Consider the following 24,788-nt stretch of genomic DNA (forward strand, 5'->3'; position numbering starts at 1 on the left):
CTTTTTTGTCGTGGAGGAAGTCTGTGCGTGGAGGCTGAATGTGGGCGGAGCTTCTTTTTTTGGGAAACTTTGCATTTACACGCTTTTCTGCTCGTTTGCTGCAATTTACAGACAGGATATTGAATGTTAGGACATTCGTAGTTATTGACCAGCTTTATTTTTCTATTATTTTTTGGCCAAAAGTTGTAGTTCTGCAGTCGGTAGCTCACTGCCCCATGATGCTTTGAGCGCCCATGGTGGCTGAAGTGGTATCGAGGCCTCCATGCAAACTCCCATAGACGGGTTGTCAGCTTTCCCTCTAGGTAATAGTAAGAAACTCTATGTTTTCCCTAATGGAAATTTCGATAAACTCGCACCACAATTGCCCCAAAACATGGTACCTCATGGAGGAAGGAAAACTAAGGAGAGGCCCTTCGTAATCCCAATGCATTAACGAGCATGTGGTGGAAGTGACGTCAAAATTTAGGCTTAAAAAGTCGGGCCACTAGCAACGTTGTCGTTGTTGCTAAGAAAACTCGGGCCACTAGCAACGACCTGAACATCGAGAGAGCAAACTCCGCAAAACTGCGCATGCGCGCCCAGAGGGTAGGTGGAAAGGAGGACGGTTGGCGGATGTGACGCCAGAGGGCTTTTCGGTTTTCTGTTTTTGCGGCATGTAACTCTCAAACCCCGACGCCTAAAATTATGCCGAGGCCGAGGATGGCGCGCGTTTCAGAGAACGGGCGAACTCGTGTATGCTCCAGCGCCTCGTTGCACTATCTGCGCTTTCGTTTCTCTCTCGTGAATCGGCCTGCTGCTGTTTTGGTAGATGCGAGCTCGGTGAATTTTGCTCTCAGTTCATGGTTTAGGCAGTCCTACCTTCAACCTTTTCCAGACTGAGGTGAGTGCTGTCAAAATAATTCATTGTGCACGCGCGATGTTGTTTCGTACTTGCCCGCCAACTAGATAAAAAGTGTTCGTCGTCGCTCTGTCATCGCCTTGTGGCTTGTTGAAAGAGCTGCTGCACGACTGCGCAAGTGTGTGACGGTCTCGATTATTAATGCGGCGTCTTCTGATGTAAATTTCGCGACATCGTGTGGGTGAAGGCGCGCGAGGAGACCGCGGAGTGGCGTCGATGAGGTCGTTTTTTCGCGCTTGAAAGGACTGTTGCATGTTTGCTACTGTGCACCTATCGATAGTCGGTTGCCTCTAACGAAGGTTTGTCTTTTTCAAGATTCATCTCCTTCGCTCATGGCCTCTGTACAATTTGGCCGCAACTGTTATTTCTGTGTGTGCCAGCGTAAACGCACTGGACTGTGGGATTTTACTGCCTTCCTCGCAGCTTCAGCAGCTGGGGTACGTGACTTCCGCTATGAAAGCGTCGGGATTACCGACAGGTAGGTGGCGTTTACCTGTGCGGACCAGTTGTATGTTTTCCTTCCTTTTTCGCGCGGTGCTGCAATGCAGGAGATCAGCTTCTTTGTGATATTTCCGAAGAGCGAAAGAAGGGGTTGCTGGCCAGCGAGGAGCCTAAGTTTAAATATGAGCTGGCTCAGTGTGAAAAAAAACTGGCGTACCTCGGAGTGCCACGAACCTTCTGTACAGCATGAGACTGCAGCAATGCATTCATTGTGCTTATCCGCTCAGGCCCGTCACTGCCAAGTAACTCATGTGTAAGGCGACGGATGCCGCAAGGAATACGTGACTTCATTAGCCTTCAGCTAGCACTAGGTCGATGCCCATGGAAATATTTATCGTTTTACAACCGAAATAACTGCATTGGTATAATTCTTTGCGTTTGTTTAAACATTTGGGATGCCTGTCCCTACCATAGTTTCCCAACACTTGTTCTGTGTGCTCCAATGCATTCGAGGAAGCTATGGGAAAGATTTCCAGAAAAAAATTAATGCATTCATAAGTAACAGGCTGTGCATGCCTTTAAGCCGCTGCCAAGGGCACTGAGAGGGTATTCAGACAAACCAAAGATGACGCTGAGCCAGCATGTCTTTTGGAGGATAGCTAGCGGCCGCTGTGTGGACTTCGTGTGGCTGTCAAGGGACAAGGCAGCAGCTGCTATAACCACTTTCCAGTGCAGTTCATCCATGCAAGCAGCATATGCAGCACTTACCGTATCAGTGAATCCACTACACTGTTTCGTTTTGTTGTAATTGTTTTGGAAATGCACATCTTCTGCATTTACAAAACAATTAATTCATGTGTGTATCAACCAGCAGCTACCAATGCCGTTACTTTGTTTTTCTGCTGCAGCAGGAGCCCTCACTTGCTTTACTCAATTCTGGGAGTGAGTTTGTTGAATTCATCTGTGCAAACTGGCCGTGTTTGTAGCATTACTCTGATCTGCAGCGTGCGCCTTTCCTTATTTGCAGATCCTTCCACCAGCTGGATTCTACCTTGACCTCATTACCACAGTGAGCTGAGATTGGTATGGCGTAATGCATACTTTCGCTGTTTCCACCGGTTCAGAGCGTGCTCCTGGTTAAGTTTGAAAAAGTTCGAATTTTTGAAAGCATGCCCGCAATGTATTTACTTTTATTGTGGAGTGTGTATTTTGGCACCTCTGCATTTTACGGTACGCTGTTGTTTGAAAAGTTATTCTGAGCACTTTCGGCTACATGATTTGCAGAGAGAGAAGTTGGGGAAACACCAATGCACCTATGTAATTTGCCTACGGAATGAAAGCAGCAGATTTAGATCTGTACAAGTCTGTACTAGATTCATAAGCAGACAGTGTGCCGTATAGAACAAGCTATACACAGCCTCTTGTACATGTATAACAGCTATTGTTCTGTGGGAGCAGCCTTTATGTGAAGCTGCTGTGGTGGCTCAGTGATTATTTTGCTCTGCTACTGATCTGAAGGATGCGGGTTTCCTAATGCCTAAAATTCCTAAAAAAAAGTCTTGTGTGGAAGCACTGTGCGATGTCAGTGCACGTTAAAGAACCCCAGGTGTTCGAAATTTCCGGAGCCCTTCACTGTGGCGTCCCTCACAGCCTGAGTTGCTTTAGGACGTTAAACCCTCATAAACCATAAACCTTCATGTGCGGTGGTGTTCAAAACATAGCTTTGTTGAAGGTAACTTGGCATGTAATAGGCCACAGCTTCTGTTGCAACTTGTATGAGGCAACATGCCCCCAGATCTGTCGCCGTGTATTGCAGTTGCTTGGGTATACTAGAATTCAAGACAACCCTTCATCTGGTTGCCTTTGAGTCAGGTGCCCAAGTGGTTCAAAGTTGAAACTCTTAATGGACTGTAGACACCTATTTTTAGTTGCATGTTTTCTTCTTGCAAATGGTGCTTTGGACATTGAACTTATGGATCATCACTTGCTTTTGCCTGCAACTGCTAAATAATTTATTACTGAATTTCTTATTTCATGTTGTTCTCGTTTCAGTTTTATCAACCGAACAATGGCGGTGACATGTAGTTGGCCTTTAGGTTGCGTCAGCAGGAAGAAACTTCACTATACATGCTTTTACGTAGGTTTGATTTACTACAACACTTAAACCAGCCTGCTTCTAGAAATGGATTGGCACCAAATGACGTGTCAGCAGTTGTATTGCTGTTTTTATCGTGTCTCACGTGACCTAGATACCAACTACACATCACAGCCATCGTTCAGTTGATGAAACCGAAACAACGTCGGGAAGAAATACAATTCTAAATTATTTACCGGTCATAGGCGAATATCGCACGGTGGTACATGTATATTAATGTCTAATGCATCATTTGAAAGAAAACATGAAGCAAAAATTTGGTGTCTGCAGTATTTTAGGCACCCTGTGAAATACTCTTGTGGAAGTGCTACAGAGAGGAAAGGAAAGCCCACTTCATTGGCAGCATTTTTGCTGTTTTCCTTCATGCGTTTTCTCACCTGAACAGTTTTTCTGTAGGTAATGTGCGAACACAAAGAATTGAAACTTCTGTTTCTTCAAGTGAGGACTAAATTTACTGTAATATCTAATATTTTATTATTGTATTATTACTGCACGATTTATATTGATGATTCTTCTTCCAAAACTCCAGGGCCTTATTTAGCTCTCTTAGGCTGTTGTACCATTCTTTAAATCTCTAGAGCTGGTTAACTGCTTCATGTTTTTGTACTTTCTGTTGTATATTTCTGCTCTGTTAGTGAGAAAGATTAATCTCCATGAAAGTGCGCCCTCCCAAACAGAGTGGTGACATGCTCAGTTTATTAATACCCCTCCGTCTCTTCGTTATACTCCTGTGTACATGTAGGTCTTTGAGGAACTGAAGTTTTTGTGCATAGGTGAGTATATAGTTTGGAATTGAGATGTGAACTTACAGTTGTAAACCACAATTCTCAATTTTCGCAGTACATGCACCATGACATGGTGCATGTACTTGTGTGGGATAAAGTAACACACCTGTCCCCTTTGTTTCAAAATGCATTTGATTTCCACTCTTTGGAGTGCAACCTTATTAAATCAAGCTCTGAATATAGAATGACAGCAGCAGCTTTGTTAGCCGGGCCACCATCAATGCAGACAACAGTACCGTCGATACACCCAGCTCTGTATGGCATTTGCAAGTGCACCGTAAGCACAGTTAGAGTAGTTCTAGGCAGTGGTGGCGGCAACGAAGGCAGCACACTATTGGAGAGATCAGTTGCCAGTGCTAATCAGTGGCAGTCGTGGAAGTAAGCCAGAATCTTGAGCTTCTCTCAGCAGCAGTCCTAGTGGGCAGGTCGGTGCAGGCGTAAGTCATGAGCAGGAACAGGGCAGTCTGAAGTCCATAGTCACCACTCATGGGGAACTCTGGGACAGAAGAAGGTATCTGGGTTCACAGACATATACTTTGGTGAGGAGTAGCTCAGCTGCAAAAGAGCAATGTCATTAGAGGGCAGGGACTGCGGAACTTTTTTTGGGGGTGGGGGGGGGGTTGGGGGGCAGGACTTGGAGTTTGTTCAGTTATTTGTTTATTTATTCCATGTTTTACTAAAATTATTATTGAATTTTATTTACTTTTGGTTTATACTCTTATATTTTACTGCTCAAAAATATATTTGAGCAGTAAAACTTAAATTGAAATCGGCAGCTTTATAACCTTTTCCAACCTAGCGACCACTACACTGGACATCAGAAAAAAAGCAATGAAAAAAATCAAACAAAGCTAAATCAAAACCAAAACCATTTTGATGGCTTCTGGAAGAGACTAGCAATATCTCCATCATGATAGTTCCTCTCTTGGCCGCATCTTTTTAGGAGGGCAGCTTCCACGAGCAGACCGCCACGCGCGACGTGCTCAAGCAAACAATTTCTTTTAAAGTTTCCTCTTCATCCAATTCAAATATATAAATTCTCGCAAGTGAATCAAATTTCATTTGAAACAATGGTTAAAAGTTTGCCCTAGTTGTGAGTAGTTTTTTCGCAATGTGATAATATTTTTATCTCCAATGTACTGGTCACTAGGATTTAATTGTTCGTATTGTTCTAATCCCTGCGCAAGCAGGTTACATTTGATTTTCAATATTGTTTGGTGCCAAAATTACATAACTCCCACTATCGTTCGAGAAATACCCTGATGTGGATTTGTCGTGCAAGTAATATGCTTCTGAGCACCATTTGGTTGTTTTATTTGTAGGAAAAACTCTCACTAATGAGGAAATTCAGGAAATTTTGTTTGGAGACTACTCGAACCTTGATGTCAATTCGTACTCAGGCGGCAAAGCGGAAAAATTCCAACCACAGTCTGTGCTTCATAGTGAAGAAAGTAGCTGCAATTCTTAAAGTGCAGATGAAAATGTGCTACTCCTAGGGCAACAAATAAATCCCAGTGTTCAGTATACTGGACATGGTTCTCCCTTGAAAACCGCTGTACTTACTGCCCTCGTAATTTGTTTACCAGCTTTTTAATAGCTTCTTAACGAGATAAAACCACCACAAATGTTTGTGCTCGCCACAAAAATTCGGGATAAAAAGGGATAAAGATGTAGATGCAAGGAGTGATCAACTGCATTCAGAAAGTTTGCGCATAGTCTGTGTGAGTTCTGCAAATTACATTCATGAACAGGGGTCAGTAAATCAACTAGTACTGCAGGGATGTGATTGGCTGAGGTTACTCAGATGAAATGCTTTATGACTGGCTATAAAGCAACTAGCTGAGCCCCGCTGTGCTTTACATTAATAATGTCCTAAAACTGAATGTCAGAAATCTCATCTGGGTGCATATATTAAGTTAGTCCTTAAGGTATATTACAGTATATTTAAAAAAGTGATGAATACATGCATGATACAGTAAAATACAGTGAACATTCCAGTAACCTGTATAAACATTTCTTTCATAACAGCTATATATGAAAATCAAACTTTATTTGGCTGTTAGCACTCCCCTTCCCCCCCTTATATGAATGTGCCAGTAATGCCAAAATTAAATTTATTCATTCATTTACTTGGCTGTCATGTTCAACAATGGGAAATGGGCACTTGCTGCTGGAGGAGTAAGGTAGAAATTGAAAGCTCCACCTTAAGGGTATGACGCGATGAGTTGAACGTAGTGGGTTCTTTCCCATAAATGCAGAACATCATTCTCCACTTAACATTCAGAGGTCCCTGGGAGTCCTCATACCACTCCTGGCGTAGTGGTGCAGTGGTTTAGAGGTGCGCCACTGCTCTTCTATGGCAGGTGCTGTCACCGGTGGCACTTGAGCGACAAACGTTGGTCTTCCCGAGCGACCAATCATTAATTTAACTGCCACCCGCCACGGTCACCAGAAAATCCGGTGTCAGCGTCGGCATTGTGTGTGAAAAACCGCGTGCATGGCTCGGGCAGGTGGTGCCCAGAGAGCAACCTATAGGAGGCAGGTGGGCCGTCTTGGTCACGTGACCTTGCACTGAGTCATCACAACCAGGTAGTGAGCAAACTGCCTACTTTGGCAGTTAAATTAATGATTGGTCGCTCGGGAAGAGCAACATGGGGCTCACCACTGGGAGTACCTGTCATCGGAGGGCAGTGGTGCATCGTTTAACTGCTGCACCACTGCTCCAGGAGGGGCATGAGGAGTCCCAGGAGACCAACAACGCTATCGTGTCATACCCTTAGGGCCAAGATTAAGTGTCCCTTCCAATTTTTCTTATTGTAGGTCATGGTCTAAATCTGCAATTCCTTCTGTTTCGGTTGCTATAATTTTTTATCAACTGCATAAAAACCTGCATACTTTAATTGTGGTGGTCAGTGCAATTGCTTCATCCACTACGCATTTCACTGTGCTAAACAAAAACTTATTCAAGTTGTCGGGAAGCATGGGTAATCACAAGGGGAAAGTTGCACTTCTACTGCCAGGGCAGCTGTCATGGCTCTTTTGTGTGCTTGCAGGTCCAGATCAGCTTCTTCAAGCCCTTGTGCTGCACTGCCAGCATCCAAGCAAGTTGTGTTCCTTCTGTCAAGGAGGATGTTGTTTTCTGAAAATGTTCTGCGAGGACTACAGCAATGCATCGATTGCTCCAATTATGACATACTTTCGTGCAGCATGAGAAACCAAATGGCAATAGAAAGAGCACATACACATACCAGCTCTGCCTCACAAGTTCAGGCTGCAGATATTATTTTGTCACAGCTACAAGACAGTGCTGGCACGCATATGTGTTTGTTCTATTGCTGTCTAATTTCTCACACTGTGCACAGTTTTATGTGCTGCCTCCAACTAGCCCAGCTTGCATTGCAACCTACATTCACGGCTGATAGGAGACTGTGCATGCAAGCTGCTGTTTACAGAAGTGGTATGCCTTGATATACAGGGTGCTCCATATTTATCAGTCGGGGTTGTAAAAAAAATTCTCCTGCACAAACTACTTACCTGTTTGAACTTGAGCACTGGCCATAACGTAGCTTATGATAGTCTGCATTTTTCAATAATTGGTTTAAACATCAGAACTTGCTTGAATTGTCTGGAATCGGCGAAAAACTACAGTTGTCTGCACGGAGAATTTTCGTCTAGGTAAGCGGAGCAGCATATTTGACAGGCTGTGCCAACTGGGGTACTGCGAGACCTACCCCAGCTCCGAGCAGGGATATTGTTTGCCTCCCAGTTCACCAGATGGCAAAGCCTCTCAAATCGGCTATCCCGCTCGCCTCCATGAAAATTCCGCGCGCAGACGACTCCAGTCCTTCACCGATTCTTGGCAGTCCAGGCAAGTTCCGACGTTAAAGTATTTATCGGAAAACACAGATATCATAAGCTACCCTGTGGTCTGTGCTTTAGCAGAAATAGACCAGTGGTTTGCGCAAGAGAATTTTTTTACAACCCTGACTGATAAATATGGAGCACCCTGTACATGGTGCCTGTACCATGCAGTGAATGCACTGGCAAAAAGTACTGCAAAAAGTGACCTACATTAAGATGGTCATTTTTCTTTCCACGATTTCATTCCAGAGTGAAACAGTTATATTTTACTTCTGCTTTTGGAAAAAAAGGACACACAAACACGTACAAAAAAAAAACTCACGCAGTGGCTCAGTGGTTATGGTGCTTGGTACCTAACCCGAAAGACGTGGGTTCAATCCTAGCTGTGGCAGTTCCATTTCAATGGAGGCGAGATGCTGGAGTCCTGTGTACTGTGCGATGTGTCAATGCATGTTAAAAGACTCCGGGTGGTTAAACCCACAGCCCTTCCTCCACTATGGCATCCCTCATAGCCCGAGTCGCTTTGGAACGTTAACCCAATAAACCAGACCAAACCTGTTCTTGCAAAATGTGTTTCTAGTTCATCACTCTGATGCTTTCTGCTCTCATTTGGAACATAACACTGCACAGTGCTGTGATCGACAAGAAAAATGGCCTGTAGTTGATCTCCCGCTCTTGGCTTCCACTTACCAAATCCTGGCAAATCCTGCGGCTGATAGCAAGGGCCTTGACGAGTCGGAGAGTGCCGCTTCACGCATGCCTTTTCCGTGCCGCACTATTCGGCGGATCATGCGGGTGACATTGAGACCTGAGGTGCGGAGTGTCTACAGGGTGTGGGTGGGCTTTCCGTCATGTTGAACCCACAGGCCAAGGACCCGGATAAGCGGGCATTTCTCAATGAGATCGTCATGGCTTCGGAGGCAGATAGAGCCAGGTGACTTTTAGCGGGGTCCGTGTGTTCGAATCACTTCAGTTTTTTCCAGGGCTCGTTGCATGCCACTGCTGGTGAAGAAATCCTCAACGGTTAGGATGGCTTTTTGAAGAGCCTCTTTCTTGGCTGCGAGGGAGCCCCGTGTAGACCTTGAGGAAATATTGTCTGCATACGTGGTGTAGCTGAGGTCCTGTTGAGCAGCTAGTTGGTGGGCCAAGGGAGCCGTAGCGATATTAAAAAGGAGTGGGGAGAGGACAGCTCCTTGCAAGGTGCCCTTATGTGTGTCCAAGGGTTGGGATCACATAGTGCCTATGCCGATTGTGGCAGTGCGGTTGGAGAGGAAGGCGGTGATGTACTGATAGATGCGGGTGCCGCAGTTGATATGATTGAGGCTGTTCAGGATGGCTGTGTGGGCGATGTCAAATGCCCCCTTGAAGTTCGCCTCCAGATGGCATGCCCGTGAGTACGTCGTTTTTAGCAGGAGGAAGGCGTCTTGAGTGGAAAGTCCAGGGTGGAAACCGGTCTTGTACAGGGGAAAGAGGTTCTTAGCATCAGTACGGTTTCGGAGGTGGGTATGAACGACCTGTTTGTAAATCTTGCCGAGGCAAGACATGAATGGGGCAGAGTGCCTTCACCGAAGGAGGTTTGCTGAACTTGGGAATGAGGATGACCTCCACATGTTTCCACTCTGGAGGGAGCTTTCCAGGGATCCATTGCTCATTTAGGTATGTCGTAAATGCCTGAATGTTTTCCCTGAAGAGGTTACGTATGATGGCATTCATAATTTTGTCCACTTCCGGGGCGTTAGACCTGGTGGCCAACCGCACAGCAACATAGACATAGGTGATGGGGGCATCCAGTCTGGGTTGGGGAGGCTGGTGTATGGAGCATTGGATGGGGGCAGGTGGTGGGCACCAAAGTATTCTGTCTGAAGCTCGTCCAGCAGAGCTTGGTCGGAGCCCTTATAGGTGTGGGCTATGGTCTGCAGGGTGTGATGGGTGGCGGCTTTGGTGGTGTCCATGTTGAGGAGGCGCTGAGGATGGTCTAGGTTTCGGATGTGCTTAGTGTACCCTTGAGCGGAACACAAAACCGGAGCCAATTTTGGGTGGACAGCTGGGAGATGTATCCTTGGGCTTGCTCCATGAGGTGTGCTATGCGGCGCTAAGTGTGCGATTGTGCTTTTGTCGTCACCATCTATGTAGGAGGCCATGCCGTGCCTCCCAGATGTGTAGGAGGTGGTTGTAAGCTGAGGGGTATTCTACAATGCGTTGAAGGCAGCGGATGTTTTTGAAGTGATGTTCATATAGGAATTGGCTCCATTTTGCTATGTCTGCTATGGATAATGATTGGGGTGCAGTCACCCGTAATTTATTCCAGTTTGTGATGCGGATGGTGCCCATTGATGTTTGGTGTTGAGGGGACAGGATACTGATTGACAAGACGAAATAGTCGCTTCCTAGGGCCTCTCCTAGGTTGGTCAAGGCAGCTTGTGGAATGTTTCGGGTGAAAGTGAGACCGGAGGAGGTATCGTTGGATATGTGGTTGTGCGGGCGGATGAGAGAGGTGAAGTCGGTGAGGAGATCTAGTCCCAGTGCATCTACTGCACCGTGTAGGGCGGCCCCTTGGGCGGTATTGGTGTTGCTGTAGGCCCATGTGGTGTGGGGTGTGTTGAAGTCTCCCAGGACCACTAAGAGAGTTGAGAGATAGGAAAGTGAAAGATAGAGGATAGGAAAAGGTGATTGTCGATTTCCCCCAGTCGGGTCGGGAGGCAACACAAAGTAGTGTGTTGCCTCTTCCGAGGAGCCTTAAAGGTCTAAACGCTCGACATCGGCTCAACCTTCAGGATCCCCTTTTCCCCGGACACGGCGCTGCCGCGCACGGCTAAACATGGGTGCTCGGGTGCGTAGTGGCACACTGCTTGCCATCATCCCCCTGCAGGGATGTCCCTGCGGATGCTCGGAAAGGCATGGCGTCGCAACTCACCATCATCTACATCTTGCAGATGCCCCTGCAGGGGGAAAAGATGAGGAGGGCTGATAAGTGTGAGGACCTGCTGCATTTGGGAAAGAGTAGGTCATCGAAGCTGGATGCAGGTAAACCTAGGTTTCTGCAACCTTGGAGAAGGGAAGCAAGTGGTATAGAGAAAGAAGGGCAGTAAAAAATGTGTTCTAATGTCTCATAGGACGTACAGCCTCTGCAGGTTGGGCTGGTTGCAGAGCCCTGGCAGAACCTTCGTTCAGCTGTTGGAGCACACGGTTGACTTAGCACAATTCTGCAATAAATCTAGAAGTGGTAGTTTCTTGTTTTAGGTTGGAGTCTATGAGTAGGCCTTGGTATCAGACTTTGCTAAGCCAGGGAATAGAGGCGCTGTGAAGGAGGAGGTTGGGGAAGGTGTTTCGAGCAGCAGGACGGTCTTGGATTTGGCTGTGGAGTGTGAGAGGCCAACAGATTCAAGGTCTGACGTTGTCCAAAGAGCGATGTTTTTAGCATATATAGTTGTGTGGACGACAGAGGGAGTTTCCTTAGGAAGGGGTGAGAGTACTCGGTTAAAGAGCAAAGGTGAAAGAACAGAACCATGAGGAGCTCCCCTGGGTAGGGTCCTGCTGGAGCTTAGGCAATGTCCTACTCTGACATGAGAAGGCGGAGGAGATGGCCCAAGACTCCATGTTGTGAAAGTGCGGAGAGTATGGCGGAGTGTGGGATGAGGTCAAAAGCACTTTGGATTTCAAGTAAAAAGAGGAAGGCTGTGTGGTTTCTACGTAGGGACTGTTCGAGATTAGAAACAACATCGTTGACTGAGTTGGCAGTGCAACGGAATAGCCAAAGTAGAAGCCTGGGCGAGTTGGTAGGTATTCATTGTAAAACAGTGCAAACAAGACAAGGAGGACGGAAGGAAACGTACAACACGAGCGCTGTTGTTGTACGTTTCCTTCCGTCCTCCTTGTCTTGTTTGCGCTGTTTTAGAATCGCTGTTGTTGTACGTTTCCTTGTCTTGTTTGCGCTGTTTTAGGATCAGCGGAATTAGCGAAAGTTGCTTCCAGTTTCGTGGAGAAAGTTAAAAGCCCTTGCAAGCAGGTGAGGCAGCGCAGAAACTTATGTTCGATGACCTTGCAAGCTGCAGAGGTGAGATGTATGGGGAGATAGTTAAGAGGGTTTCTTGCTTGCTTGCCATGCTTGAGGATGGGGGGTGACAACTGCAACGAGCCAATTGTCTGGTGGGCACCAGATTCCCAGATGGAGTTAAAGGTATCCAGAAGGCACTTGCGCTCTAGTGTGTCGCAATTGTGGAGAGCCTGGTAGGCGATTCTGTCAAGACCTGGCTTCATGCACAGCCTCTCACTCCGCAACCTCTCTGCGAGGCTACTGTCCTTCTGCTCCACCCCCTCCACATCTTATGAACTCAACAGAGCCACAAGCAGACGAATGTGTCCCTGTAAAGAAAGATAAATGGTACCGTACTTGGTATCAATTAGATTGAAATTGGCATTACAGTTAAAGCTGGACAACCCAATTGATTTTAGATTTGCAATTCGACTCCCATTTGAGCTGTCACATGTCTGTTTCAGGTCCCAATCAAATTGTCACATTCCAGTCAGACATTGCAATTCAGAGGATGAATTTACAGTGCATGCTTGAAGACCTAAATAAAGTGCAGTGGTAGGCTCAAAAAAATTATAGGGCGAAAATTAATTTTTAACAGTTCGTGAAAAGAACGACAGTTTACGACGGTTAGAGAGAGATGCCATGGGGTTGAGCTTCGGATTAATTTTGACTGCCTAGGGTCCTTTAACATGCACTGATGTTGTACAGCATCTAAGCCAAATAGTCACTCTGGATCTGGACCATGAGAAAGAAATTGCCTCGAAAATAAGGGCAGGCAGGAGTATATTTGGAAGACACTGTTGTCCTAACCATGGACAGCCGCCCTATTGCGGCTTATCGTTGTGCAGCACAGTCTAGTCCTGGATGTATGCACCAAGTGATAGGAGTGTGCACTTTCCCTCCTTCCCTTCCTTTTCATGGCTGTAAAAGCTTTGCTTCGACTGCAATAAATGTTCTTCAGATGCCTGCACTTCACTCATGCGGGTCAAGCATCGGGGCACACGCTTGGTGTGAGCAGCGATGTATCAGCTACACAGGTAATGTAACGAAAAACAGTTTGCTAATAACCCTTGCAAGAAAATATAGATCGAAAGGCATATGGTTAACAGCTGCACCCTGCCATCACTTGTCTGAGAGGATGAAAAATGGACATTGCAGAAAAGATTTTAAAATAACCGGGACAATGCAGCCCGTTGTTAGGAGTAAAATGATGGGGAAAGCTTGAGAGACAGCAGTGTGGATTAGAGTGCAATTTTAAGTTAATGATATACAAGAAATTAGAAAAAAAAAAATTGGATTAGGGCAGGACATATAACCCAGAGAATAGATAACTATCAGTCTATTGGGCTAACACATTAGATTCCTAGGTAACTAAACTAGCAGGGGACGCCCAGAAGTCGGATGCAGAGGTTAGCAAATCAGCTGGGATTGGTGGCTGTGGCTAGTGCATGGCGCAGGGATAATGGCAGATCATTGGGAGAGCCCTTTATCCTGCACAATCATGATGAATCGAAAACTCAGTTTCCAATGTATTTGACCACCATTCAGAGTTGTCTGTCTGAACAAACATTCAAGGTCCATGTAGGGAATTTCTTATCTAAGCAGTTCTTCATATGAGAATGGTTTCCCTCAAGGCGGCGTTCTTTGCTGCACGCTTTTCATGATCAAAATGAATTAATTGAGCATCCTATCGAGATCAGTATCCTACACTATTTATGTTGACGATTTGTAAATAAGCTACAAGTCGTGTAATTTGTCCGTCTGTGAACAAAGTATCAAAGTGGGCACACAAGAACGGATTTAAACTCAACACAGAAAAGACAGTCAGTGTACTCCTCTAAAAAAAAACATGGTGTTAGACCTGAACCCGACATCACACTGAACGGGCAGAGTATTGCTGTCCAAAAAGACCACAAATTTCTTGGCGTCATGCTTAAATGCATGAAGGCACTGAACCTTCTAAAAATCGTGTCACACCAGTCGTGGGGTACAGATCGAGACTGCCTGCTGAGTCTTCTGAATGGCGTAGTTCTGTCATGTATAGACTACGGCTGAGTAGCGTACGAGTCAGCTCGAAGAACCACCTTAAAAATGGTCGATGCAATGTACCACCGAGGTCTGCGGTTGGCTACTGGTGCTTTCCGTACAAGCCCAATTGCTAGTTTGTACAATAAGGTGGACTGATAGTCACTTGAACTACAGGCGAAGTTTACAAGTATAGCATACCCCACCAAGGTATTATCTCATGCCGACCATCCATGCAGCGTGCTTATGTGAAACCCGACCAGTACACTGCTGTTTTCAAACAGACCGTCTGAAACTCCACCTTCACCTATTAGAGTCGCCGCACTTGTCCAAGAAATGAGCATACCAGTCTCTAGTACTGATGACTTCTTCTAAATACGTGACTGCTCCCTGGGAAGTGCATCCAGTTGTCTGTGACAATCTTTGTGTGAGGTTGGCAAGCATGGGTCACCAATTGGCATAAAACAGCACTTCATGTCCCTAAAAGCAAAGTATCAGTGCACAGAGTTTTACAGTGATGACTCCAAGACATCTTCAGTTTGGCCCTGCTGCGGTGGCTCAGTGGTTACGGCGCTCAGCTGCTGACCCGAGAGACGCGGGTTCGATCCCGGCCGCGGCGGCCGAATTTTGATGGAGGCGAAATTCTAGAGGCCCGTGTACTGTGCGATGTCAGTGCACGTTAAAGAACCCCAGGTGGTCGATATTTCCAGAGACCTCCACTATGGCGTCCCTCATAGCCTGAGTAGCTTTGGGACGTTAAACCCCAATAAAACCAAACCAAACAAAAACCAAACATCTTCAGTTTCATGTGCAGTTCGCAGCTGTCAATTTTCTGAAACAAAAACAATGAATAGACTCGCAAGCATATTTAGTGCAGAATGTCATGGTATCCTGCTGGCTGTTAGGTCCATCCTGCAAAAGAAAATCCCTACCTCTGTTATTTACTGTGATTCCTTAAGTGTGGTTGTAGCCCTGTCCTCTGTGAAACCCTATAAAAGCCCCATTATGAATTCCCTCTTGAAATGCTTTATGTTTGCGCGCACATTGAACCTTAAAATTACAATATGCTGGGTACCAGGTCACTGTGACATAGATGGAAATGAAGAAGCTGATAGGCTTGCTGCGTCAGCTGCTGAACTGAGTCTTATTAATGTTAACCAACTTCCATACAGGACCTCAGGCCACATATTAGAGGACTACACTCCGCAATGAGTGACAGCAGGTCTGGGATGAACCGAGAACAAACTGCACACAATAAAACCAAGGATTGGAAGGTATGCCACGGAAAAACAAAATAGATTCAAAGAAGTTGCTCTCTGCACACTGAAGATAAGACATACATACATCACGCACTTGCATCTTTTAAAGGACACCGGCACCACAGTGCGCGAGATGTGGAGTCCACATCTCAGTTGTCCGTGCATCAATCATGTGCCCGAGATTGGAAACAGAAAGACGGCAGCACTTCCCAGAGCTGTACACATATAAAATACCATTGCACCCTTCTTTATTTTTAGGTGATGACTGCATGCTTTCATTGGATAGGGTTTCCAAAATTTTAACACATGTAGGCTTTCTACAAGCGATCTCATACTCCAAGCAACCTCAGCCCCTCCTCGTTGCTAAGGAGAAGGCTGAGCTTAGCCGTATCTGCTAGATGCCTCGCTCTTCTTTCCCAACCAAGGGCTGCGGTTGAGGCTACCTGGCTTCGTCTTTTATATGCAACAATTCTTAACACAATTTTTTGGCACTATACACCTCTTTAGGCCATTCTACCTGGCTTATACACCCTCCTGACACACTATGATTATGAACATACTCACTACTCTTGGGCTCTATACACCCGGTATTGATTTTAACACGTGTAGTACATATTTTAGCCTGAGCCAACCAAAAACCTTGTGTTTGGCGCTCTTTGGCCCTAGTTGCCCTTGAGTCAAGAAAACCCAGCATCATCATCAGTTTCCAATGTATCTCAACTTCACTGCCCATCACTGAGTGGGAAGCTTATTTGCCCACTTTATTCCATGTCAAGGTTTCATTATGAATGGAGTGAAAAGACACAAGACTAACAGTCTTTCACTCATTCTTCATCTTTTTGCGCTTTTTGTCATGATGAGGTATTTCCACTTGCGCGTTAACTGTCCATTTATCACCAAGTTATATTACAACTGAATCAGACCACATCTGTTTCTTTGCCACTTCTGTTCCACTGAGGCAATGGATTTTCTACAGCGTAAAAAAAAAAAATTTAGCATTGCTCAACAGCAGGTGCTTGTGTGCAGACCCGCAACGAGAGTCGTACGCGCACGCTGAAACCAGCGAGTTCAAATGACGCGCCATTGCGAAGGCTTGAGTGACAGCACTACAGATGGCGACACTGACGAAAACTCAACGAACTATTTTTTTTTTTGTGTGTGTAAAAAAGCAAGGCACTTAAAAAAGTTAAAATTTGGTACTTGTGATTTTGTGCACTGTTAGTCTTTCTCTAATTAAAAGGCGTAGTTTCGCCCAACGTTACTACAGTATAATCTCGTTACTACGAACCTCACATTAACGAATTTTTCATATTTACGAACTTTTTCAAAATCCCCGCCAAAATATCTATATTTTCAATGTAAAAATATTTCACTACTACGAATTTCAAAATACCGAACATTTCAGAATAACGAGCATAATTTATTTGCCCACCTATTATAAATGCACCTCATTATTACGAACTTACCCCGGAGAAGTGAGCCGACTCCCCGAGAGGCACACGCTAACTCTGCTAATCGCCAAGGGCAGGCATCCGATACAATCCAGTCCAATCCGAAGCCGCCTCGCAACCGGAAGTTGGCTCGTCTCTCCTCCTCCGTTTTTTTTTTTTTTTCTCCCACGGTATGCCACGGCCGGTCTCGACGCGCGCGCTCTCTCCTCTCTCCTCAAGAGAGAGCGAGAGAGAGCGCGCGCGTCGAGACCGGCCGTGGGTGTGCATGTGACTAGACTACCTCCGCGCTTTTCTTTTTTTGTGTGCGGCCGCCGCGAACGCGAGGCCTAGTCATTTCTCGCCGCTGCGTGTTGACTGTGCTGACGATGAATTCTGCGGGCGCCAGCGTCAAGATGAAGCGACGGCAGTTCACGCTTAAGGAAACACATCATTTCGGAAGCGCCTAGTGCAGCGCTGTTAAACCTTCGGCTCGGACTCCCGACAGCCATAAATGTCCGCCAGGCTGCCGAAATGGTAACTGGGGTGTGGTGGAACGTAAAGGCCTCGACCATCAACAACTGCTGGAGGAAAGCTGGCCTGGTGAAATCGCCGCTTCACACAGAAGACTGCGATGACGCTGATAGCACGGATGACGACAGCGCAAAAGATGTGCGGACTGAAGTCACTGCGAAACTCTCTGTAGACTCTTCTGTAACTTTTGCCGACTACGCCGAGTCGGAAAATGCTGCCCCTGACTGTAGAAGACATCGTGAGCAGCGTTCGCGAGTATGGAGAGCGCGGCGAAGAAAATGAACTGGACGACGATGCCGACTCGCCGCCTGCAGACCAAGCGGCTGAACCTGTGTCTAGCGCGGAGGTTCTTGCATCCATAGGCAAACTTCGCACATTCATCGGACGTTGTAGCGATGTGCCTGATTCTGTGCTCCAAAAAGTTGACGTTGAAGAGTTCGTCCTGGGGCGCCTGTGTCGCACCCGCCAGAATCACGGATTTCTTCAAATAAACGAGCGCTGAACCTCTCGTTTGCGTTCCTGTTTGAAAATTACATAGCTTGTCGTGTGCCCTTCCTGAAGGTACAGTATTTTCATTGTCCAGTAATACTACTACCTTTTTTCGCGAGTCTTTCGTTATTACGATATTTCAAAATAACGAACGATTATTCGCGACCCCGCGAAGTTCGTTGTATCGAGATTTCACTGTAGTAGGTTCTAGTAACGTTGGTTTCGCCTGCAACAAAATTTCAGTAATGGCGCTGCGTGCGCTTTTCTCTTTGTTCCTCCCCTCTGTTCTTTTTTGTGTGACGTAGTGCTAGGGTCGTGGCGCGGATATGAATTGTGTTGTAAATGATGTGTGTCGTGTTACTGTCCTTTTTGTGCTCTGCTGCACCTGCCGTATGCTTTTGCCAGGTGCTGTAAATGCTAACGAACCATAAAGTGACATATGTTCAGCCAGGCATCCCTGCTGAGTGCCGGCGAACCTTCTCACGCAATGAGCATCATTTCGGTAAGTTCAGCAAGACAACTGGCAGTTCTGCGTAAGGAAAAGGTGGTGTGTGTTAATAATTTCTCGAATGTCAACATACTTGAGTACCATGGTGGCAAGTACCATATACCATGGTGGAGTACCATGGTGGCAAGTACCACAAATCGCTATGTGAAATAAGCGGGAACGATTTGCTTCGGCATGTAGAACTCCACGAAACTTAGCGGCTAAAAAATATTTTCTGGCAGCATATGAGCTTGTCTACGCGAAACGTATGCCAGAAATGTTTTCACTTGAATTGAGCACGAACAGGATGCGCGCGGCTTTCACTGGCAGTTCTAGCTAGATCATCGAAACCATGAAACATCGGGTTTACATTCGCAGCTGACATCGGACGCAACCTTTCGAGCTGATATTGCAAGTGTACTGCTCGGTTTTTATGCATGATCATCGTAAGGTTTTAGCTTGCCGACTAATTGAAAATGTGTGTTTGAAATGTGCTGGCCGCGTCTTTTCTTTGTGGAGTGTAATAGTAGTTGTCTAGGAAGGAAACGTTTGCACAAATGGGAAGCTTAAGTGGTGCTCTGCAGAACAAGAAAGAAAGCGTGATTATTCTTTAGCTGATGGGGTTACATACTCGTTGACCTGATTTCTGTAAGTACAGTGCACTAATGTAGGCGTATGTAAAGCTGTTGATTGGTTCCTTCCTCATGTATTCTTTAAAAACAGATTTACTGAGCATAGCCACGCAAAAATGTGTAGTGTCTCATATTTTCAAAGTTTTTAGGGAAAGCACTGAAACAGGCTAACTGAATGAGACGGCGTAGGATCTTCCTCTGTTCCTGCTCAAATCTGAAGGCAACAGATTTCATCTCATTGTCAGCTTGATTTCTGCTTAACTCACTTGCTTCTGAATATTGTGGATAGCCATTTGGCTTCTCAGTGCGCATCCCTCTGCCTGTTAGGATAGCCATTTTTGTAGACCAAGAAATGGAGGAAGCCTGTTCGTCCATCTTATCCGCTGATAGCTACCTGCCCCGTGGAAGTGGTGTGTGGTCAGCCATCGTGGGGTCTGTGATGCCATGTACGAGTCATCTCATGTTGTTGCTTTTATGCAGCCCACCTTTGTGCACTTTGATGCAATGCTCTTTCATGCTTCTCAGAAAGGGCAGTATTTATTCTGTTCTGGCATCATTTATGGAGTTCACACTGGCACTTTTGCATTGTTCGGTTGATCGACATCTGAAAGCTGTAAAGGACCTTGAGGATTTACCCAGGGCATTCAACTCTGGCTGCAGTATGTGCATGCAGTCAGTAAAAGTGCCATTATTTTTGTGTATACAAAATAAAGTTCTACCTTTTGCATGTTGATTTTTATTGTCCAGAAAATATTAGTTGCTGCTAAGAAAGGCTGCAGTGTAGAAGAAGCTTTTGAATGCCTTTTTGCTGTTTTATGTGCCTGGTTATTACTGTCTAGCACACTAAACTTTGCCGCCTATGTGCAAAATATGAGAACATTTTTACTTTACTTATCACTAGAAAAAACAAGGAAAAAAATGGTTCAGTCCGCCAAAATGTCTAATTCTATACACTGGTGTGATGCGTGTTAGTCCTCTGCTTCTTAATATAAAACCACACTAAAACAAGCAAAGGAGTCATTTTTCAATCACACTTTGCCACTGATGCTAACTGATAACCAACAATTTCAGAACATTGCTAACAAAACGGATTACTCTGCAGTTAATCTAAAAGCATCAGGTGGCCAGGTAATATCACATATGCTCGTTATCCACCTTGTAATTTCTTTCTTGTGAACCTGTTGGGGTTGAAAAAATCAAGATATCACCGCCATGCGGTATGGACAACATCAACTCTAAACTTCTAAAAAAAATATGAAAGCTTATAGGGCTATAATTCATTTCTAAACTGTTTGAGCAATTTATGGAGTCTGGTTGAGTCCCCAATGATTGGAAGGTGGTTTTAATGCACAAGTCTGAAGACAAGCATTCTTCTATTAACTACCAACCCATTTCATTTATTAGCATCCTCTGTAAGACCATGGAACATGGCATCTACTCTCTCCTTGCAAGTTTCCTAGAGTCAAATTCCTTTCTCAGTTACTGCCAGCAAGGGTTTCATGAAACATTTTTATGCAAGACACAGCTTTTTTTGTATTACACACGATGTGCATTTCATCCTGGCCAGGGTTCTATGGCAGACTGCATGTTCCTCGATTTGTACCGTAACTACAAGCGCACCTTCTTCACAAAATCAGATGCCTCCCAACTCGCCAGACCATATACCCAGGATGAAAAGAACTGCCTCTGGAACTCGCCAAGTCATCATTACCCCTTTCTCCATTCCATCGACCCACAGCCACTTGGGCCTCCGCGTGATCTAGAAACAGTTTATCATTGTGTTTGTCTTAGTGTTGCATTTACGAACAGTCTACGATACTGCTTCAAGCAAGCAGGCAGTCCGTATTGTGACAACTGCAGCTCAGTTGAGACTGTGCTTCATATCCTCTTCTAATGTCCAGCGCACGCCAACGGACGTGTGCGCTACGAACAATGCATGCAGTCCGTCACCCGAGTGCCACTCACAGTGGACTCTATTAGGTTATTCACAGACAGCAGCAACGTGCAATGATATTCTTATTTGCCTATTTGGACACTATTGGTGTTTTTGACAAACTCTAAATTGCCAAACACTTGACCACCCTGCTGTCCATGCACAGAACTTGACTTTGGTCTCATTCAAAGAAGCCATCATGCGGTGAGCTACTGCATTGCAACCCTCTTCAATGACTGCACTGTTTTCTACCACCCTTCTTCCATCTTTACTTCCCTATTCCCTCCCCTACGCAGATTAGCATGTCAGCGAATATTCACGCCGGCTAAAATCTGTTTTTCATTAAATAGCTCTCTTTCTCTCGATTTCTCGAAAGCCTTTGAAAAAGTTCAAATTCAGTAACCTCGTCTTCCCTCACTAACTAGTATTCTCAATGTGTGACTGCAGATCAACTTACCTCCTGTTCTTCTCCAGTGGGCTCAGGCATTCCCCAGGGTTCTTGGGCCCTTACTTTTTCTCGTTTGTATTAATGACTTGCCTAACAATGCTGCCTCTTCTGTCTTTAGGCTCTGAAATTAACAGCGACTCTTACGCTTCTATTCTTCAACCTGATATTAACCGAGTTTTGAAACAAACATGGCTCTAGGAACTTAACATTAACAAGTGTGTGCTTCTTAATGTGGCGTTGTAACAGCCACTTTCAAACTTTGCAATACTCTGCAATACTCCCTTGGAAACTGTCTTTGTACTAATACTTCAGTGTGCATATAACTTCTCACCTCTTAGAAATTGCATTTTGAATTTACCGCTAACAATGCTAACCGTACGTTAGGGTATCTGTATCTGCATCTAAATTCTACCTTTCCTCTAGCTCAGTAAAATTACTTCACTCGTTCTGTCTAAATTGGAGTATGTACCATAAGTCTGTGGTAGATCACTAGCATATGAATTTGAATCTGCACAAAACCAACCATTGCGATTCATACTTTCCAGTTATCACCATAGCTCCAGTGTTACCGCTGTGAAGGCCACCTTATCATTGCCGCTGCTCTCATGCCAAAGAAAAATTTCTTGCTTATGTCCTGTTCACAAGATATATGATACCAATCCTCTCCTTAAGAGGTGGCTGCTAACCAGGCCTACATGTTACAGGCTGCATAGATCATCTCCACAAAATAGGTTTTCCTTCATGTCACACTGAACATTTCTTTTATTAATTTGGCCGCCGCGGTGGCTCAGTGGCTATGGTGCTCGGCTGCTGACCCGGAAGACGCGAGTTCGATCCCAGCCGCGGCGGTTGAATTTCTTTGGAGAAGAAATTCTAGAGGCCCGTGTACTGTGCGATGTCAGTGCACATTAAAGAACCCCGGGTGGTCGAAATTTCCGGAGCCCTCCACTACGGCGTCTCTCATAGCCTTAGTCGCTTTGGGACGTTAAACCCCATAAACCTAAACCAAATTCATCCCCAGTACCTGTGCGAGTTGGAACGACCTTCCCAACCATGTAGTTGACATTACTAATACTTTTTTAATACTGCCATATCTAGTCTCTCTCTTCAAATTTTTGTGTTTTCTTTGAATTTGTTTTCACTGGCTTATTTCCCACAATAATTGTCTTTCTGCCACATTTGTTCCTGCCGTTTTCTTTTTCTTTTCTTGCTGTACTTTATGGTATTTACTGTACGTTATCCCACTCCCCTCTGTAATGCCTTCAGGCCCTGAGGGTAATTAATAAATAATGGTGGTACACACAGGTTGTTTTTGATACGCATTCTTCAGCGTCATACTTGATCTCCAGTTTCAGGCGAGGTGCAATCTAATTATCGGGCTGTGCGAGTATTTTTACAAATACACTATGTCCTGTATCCACGTTTTGTAGAACTTGGCTCATGGGCAGTGGTTATGCGGTGTCCACTTTCAGCTAATGTATTCTATTTTAGCATGGCCGTGGTATTGCTATGAATTCTGTCAAGTGTATTTTTAACAGTGCTGTTAGTGGACAGCCATATCCAGTTTTTTTCATCATGTTGCACGAGTTGTCTGGCGTATGGCTGTTGAAAAATACCGGATGGTTACCGAAGCTTTTGCAATCATTGTGGTCAATTACGCACCTTTTAGGCCTTCTCATGAAGATGTGTGCCTGTCACCAGAAATGTTCTAAATTGTGCTTAAATAAAGTATGCCTGACAATCTCGACCCTTTCTGTCCTCAAAACTGCTTCAGAATACAGCTATTTTCAAATCTTTGTGGCCAATCATCCCACCAAAGAATCGCCAGTCTGCATGCTAGTCATCGATGTTGGTCTCTCTGCCTCTTCCTGCGTGATGGCACATTTGCCAGGAACACATGTATGTATTGCCAAGTTTAATTTAAGAAACCATATGCCGTATTTTTCTGGAGGAAAAAAAAAGCTGCTGTGAAGCTCTCATCTTCACTGTAATCTTTTTTTGCTTAATAAACACCAAAAAGGTCAGGAACCAGACGTCCTAATGAACTAAAATTGGTTAGTGCACGTTAAAGTTACTGGTTTTGAGGCCTAGGCTGCAATGGTAGGTACAGACGAGGTTAACTTGGCTGCCTTACACGATCTTAACCATTCTCGAGATATTTGTCAACACTCTTGAAATGCATTTTTTCTGCTACTCATGAAAGATGAGGGACAAGGAGAATGCTACACAGTGTACGCCAGACCGGTCACAGACTAGTGCGGTGACATGAGTTGAAGGAGTAGAGGCACCAAATTTTTCGGCGTGTGCTTTTGCCCTGGAATAAAGTACGAAACATTAGTAAACATTGATCATCGCGTGGAGTTCATCAGTACTCAATAAATAATTTGTAATTTAATTTTTTTTTTCCATTGTAGTTTCAGTTGCCATATCACTAGCAAGTACAAGGTCATGTAAGGCATACAGAAGCGACAGTATAACCGCTGCTCTGTAGCTTTAATGCATTGAAACACTAGCACTAAACTGCTCCAGAAGCCAGAATGGCAGCACGTGAACAAAGAGCTATTATAGTTCAGACTGTGTATGCCTCGCATGATCGGATGCTTACTTGTGATGCCACAACCATCTTTCAACTGCTGAAACCAAAACTGCATCGAAGAATTAATCCAATAATTAGGTTGGGCAAAAATAAAGTACACCGAATTCAGTTTTCAAAATTTGGTTATAAGTGAAAGAGGATAGTCAGTATTCTTTAATAGACACGTTACACGCACTAGGGCAAAGAAGAAAATTAAGTTAGGAGGGTAGATGTGTAGGCCAGTTGGTGGGGCATGAAGGAGCTAGACACCGCAGCGGACACGGGACAGAGAAAGAAGACGACACAGGGCGGCGGTACTTGCAACAGTGTCGTCTTCTTTCTCTGTCCCGTGTCCGCTGCGGTGTCTAGCTCCTTCAAGAAAATTAAGATTAAGTAGCGCAGTCATGCATTCTAAGGTATTACTCTGCTATTCTGCTCACCTCTGCAAACTGGGAGGCTCCAAGCAGTCAAATTGATGGGCTATAGTGCAGAGGGTCATAAAACAGCCAACACCCCGATCCACTAGCTCAATGTTTTCTTCAGCTATTTCCTTGGGGCTTATTGCGAGGCCCTCTCTCCCTTCTCCTACCTTGTGCCATATGAGTAGGCTTGTTTGAAAACAAACGCTGTAAACTGCAGGAACAGCGGTCCACGAAAAGTCAAGGCCTTGGAAGGTCTTCCTTCCTACAAGGCACAGTCAACACACAGACTCCTCAGGTTTGGAAAGGGACATGAAATGTGGCACTTCAGCACCACACCGCGTGATGAGGACCACATGTTCCAGAGACTAACAGTGAAGAAGTGAG

The 24,788-nt window shown here is 45.2% G+C and overlaps 2 long non-coding RNA genes across 3 annotated transcripts in view; one reads left to right on the forward strand and one right to left on the reverse strand.

The window, feature by feature from the left end:
* Nucleotides 1-520: 520 nt before the first annotated feature.
* LOC149349365 (uncharacterized) lies at nucleotides 521-11,916 on the forward strand. The gene is made up of 4 exons (XR_016290053.1): nucleotides 521-880; nucleotides 1,322-1,376; nucleotides 2,367-2,422; nucleotides 7,333-11,916. It is a non-coding gene; the product is annotated as an uncharacterized LOC149349365 (long non-coding RNA).
* Nucleotides 11,917-17,196: 5,280 nt separating this feature from the next.
* Nucleotides 17,197-24,788, reverse strand: part of LOC149349366 (uncharacterized) — an 85,325-nt gene continuing 77,733 nt past the window's right edge. For both annotated transcript variants that reach the window (XR_016290052.1, XR_016290051.1), the window contains exon 3: nucleotides 17,197-23,721. This is a non-coding gene — a long non-coding RNA (uncharacterized LOC149349366). The remainder of the gene's footprint in view (nucleotides 23,722-24,788) is intronic.

This window comes from Amblyomma mixtum, chromosome 3 (assembly GCF_055824585.1).
Source record: "Amblyomma mixtum isolate Tamu chromosome 3, ASM5582458v1, whole genome shotgun sequence".
Lineage (NCBI taxonomy): Eukaryota > Metazoa > Arthropoda > Arachnida > Ixodida > Ixodidae > Amblyomma > Amblyomma mixtum.